The 3,162-nt window shown below is 46.5% G+C and overlaps 1 protein-coding gene across 2 annotated transcripts in view; it reads right to left on the bottom strand.

The window, feature by feature from the left end:
• The window catches only part of EIF2AK1 (eukaryotic translation initiation factor 2 alpha kinase 1), a 37,747-nt gene that overhangs the window by 12,957 nt on the left and 21,628 nt on the right, over positions 1-3,162 (bottom strand). The window lies entirely within an intron of this gene.

Raw genomic sequence — 3,162 nt, 5'->3', positions numbered from 1 at the left:
CAAACCCCATACCCACCCACCCATATCACCCCCACACCCTCCACAATATACAAGAGTAAGACTTCACTTTGAGCTATCATGCAATCACCTCTATATATACACCACACAAATACACACAGATCAGGACAAAAATTTTTTTTAAATAAAATTAAAATATGTTATTATCAATGTTTGATTTTTAGTATATAATTTGTTTTTTTCTGGTTCCAAGATGGGGGCAAGGGGAGGGACTTCTGGTAGCAAAGGTCAGGGGTTAAGTGGTGGAACTTCCAGTCCCAAGATGGTGACCAGGGTCAGGGCACCTGTCAAGGGGCAGGGCTATCTCTGTGGCCCTCAACAGCTCATCAAAACTTGTTAACCAACCCTCCACCCAAAATAACTGCCCACCTCTGCTTTACAGGGTGCACAGTCTATAAAAAACTGCACAGCATTTCTCAATACTCTTGGGCCTTCCTTATTAATCTCTGTTCCTACCACACAGTGAGAGAAATAGTTGAGAACACAACAGCGTTCATTACTCTGTATTTCTCTAAAATGTATCCTTCCTTTTCTCCTATCTGAACTGAACAGTCCTAGTCTTGTCTGTTGCTCCATGCCTTAAATCAGTGGTGGTCAATCTCTGACACACATGGCACAGGCAACCAGCATGTGAAACCCAGACACTGGCAACAGGAGTAAGGTCAGCACTTGGGGAAGGGGTATGGATCAGCTGTCAGTGTTGGCTCAAAGGTTTGGCCCCACAAGAGCTGTGGGGGTAGGTGCTACCAAATTAAGCATAGCCATATCATATCCCAGCAATAATGGAATTCATGGCACTGGGTGATGGCAGGGGCTTATTATTAGTATTATTCTCACGCTCTGGACTTAACTTGTGGCACACTTGCCAGAATATGGCCACTACTACACTTGGGTCTCTCTTTATGCGAGGGCTGCGTTCCAAAAAAACCTTGCGTAAAGTGAATCCATTATTACATGCAATTATTAGGAATACATACCAGCCTCTCTCTACTGCCCCCCCCAAACCATGACAAATTCAAACAGTAATCACACAATACAATAACTGCTGCACAGAGGGGCTGCGAGCCCTGCACTACAAGCAGGAGCACACACAGGGGATGCATCGCCAAGGCAGCATGGGGCAAGCTGGAGAGGCACCTGGAGCAGGGAAGCAGGGCGTCAGGGAATGGCAGCTGCTCGTCCTGCACTGCCCTAGGGATGTGCCTCCCGTGCCTGTTGCTGTTTGAGGGGCGCAGCCCCGTGACACAGGAGGCATGTGGCCAGGGCAGCAGGGTGTGAGGCGCTGGGACCAGGCAGGGAGAGGAGCCGAGCCAGGCCCAGGATTGAGGCCAGGGCCCTCTATGCCCATATGTCTGCCCCTACCCCTTGGAAGTGTGCGTGGCAGTAGGGAGCCAGCCCTCCCCCTCCCCCTCCCCCCAAGGAGACATCAGAGGCCCCATCCTGCTCCCCGCTGGGGCCCTGCAGCCACACATTACGGCCTGGGCCCCAAGCACCTCCCAGCTGGACAGCAGCCCCAGCCCTGCCCAGCTCCCTCCCTGCAGGGGCCTCAATCCCCCTCTTCCCCCACATTTACCTGCTGGAGCTGCCTTCAAGGCTACTTTGGGTCACATGCGTGTACTATACATGCACGTGACGCTCCCCCACCCCCCAGTCTCACTGCCTTCCTTCTGCTTTCTACCAGCTTCCGGCAGGCTAGAATTCTGCTAGCCTGCAAAGAGCTCATTGCCGGCCAACTTATATAAGATTGGATTTTTCTTGCACAAAGTGAATTTCTGGTATAAATAAGGTTGTCGCATATAAGCAAATTCGCACAAAACAAATTCACATAGAGACGCAAGTGTACCTTAAATTATTGTCTTTGGTGAACTATTTCTATTTTTGAAGTCAAACAACTAGAATGGAACATTCTGTATTAACTTTGTACAGTACCTTATTCTTTATAGATCCTAATCTGTCTATTTACAAATCAGCTATTCACCTTGTGTTTTAAGTCCCTCAAAACTTCCTAAGACTTTTTTAGTTTTGCTAACCTAAGAGTCATTTCAAGTTTTACAACTTAAGCATTTGTACCTCTTTCCAAATATAATTAACAACACTACTTTCCATGGTATAGAAACCCAAGGCTCCACATTGTTAATCTTTTGTCACAAGTTCCTTAGTTTCTGATTTAAATTGTATGGTACCTGTCACTGCATGATTGATTACCTCATACCAGTAATACCCTACTGTGAGAAACACATCCCATAATAATGGTAGTACAGACTCATCCTTTCCAAAAGGCAAATACAATCCTAGGATGTATCTGGCTACATATTTTCAGTAGATATAGGGAAGTATTAACACCACTGTACAGGGCATTGGTAAAAAGTCATCTGAAATAACGTCCACAATTCTGATCACCCAAGTTTAAAAAGTAAATTGAAACCGAAACAGGCACAAAAAATGGCCACTATGAGGCATCTTATCTCATCAAAGAAACAACATGAGATTGGCGTGTCTACTCTGTAAAAACACAGGCTGAAAAAAGAATATGATTAATCTCTATAAAATTCCTTATGTAGGTACACGCAAGGGGGGGGAGACAAAGGACCCTGGCATATGTTATGTGTAAGATGCACTTAAGCTGTTAATAACACCATAAACAGTCATCCAGCCACATGCTGAAGAAAATTTATGGCATGGTAATATAGGAAATAAGCCACAAAGGTATTTCATATATAATGTATAATATTTTTGTGGCTCAGTTGTATCATGGCTTAAAATTGAACATCTAGCATGTTGGGGTTGACCCATGACAGATCCTCAGGCTCAGCATAGGGATCTGGCATAGGGCAGTTTCAGGGTCCAGGACAAAGCTATCCCCTACCCAACCAGTAAGATCAAACCAGGGGTAGCACTGGGTCCTGGACCTGGTGCCTCCATCCAATCCCAAAAGGCAGATGGGGGCTGCTATGAGCCCAACATCACGGAGCATCTTTCCAATTCCAGGCTCACTGTGTCCTGGACCTTTAAAAAGGGGACATAGTGCTGGAAGCCCCAGCTGCACACCTGCTTTTTTAAGTTCCTGCCGTGCCCACAGCTAGGAATTCAACCTCCCAGCTGTAGGAGTCACTTTATAGAGTGTGTGTGGGGGGGGGGGGGGGG

This window comes from Gavialis gangeticus, unplaced genomic scaffold (genome assembly GCF_001723915.1).
Source record: "Gavialis gangeticus isolate Ggan-Ray unplaced genomic scaffold, GavGan_comp1, whole genome shotgun sequence".
Lineage (NCBI taxonomy): Eukaryota > Metazoa > Chordata > Crocodylia > Gavialidae > Gavialis > Gavialis gangeticus.
Note: the sequence above shows the minus strand (reverse complement) of the source record. Positions and strands in the feature narration are given on the sequence as shown.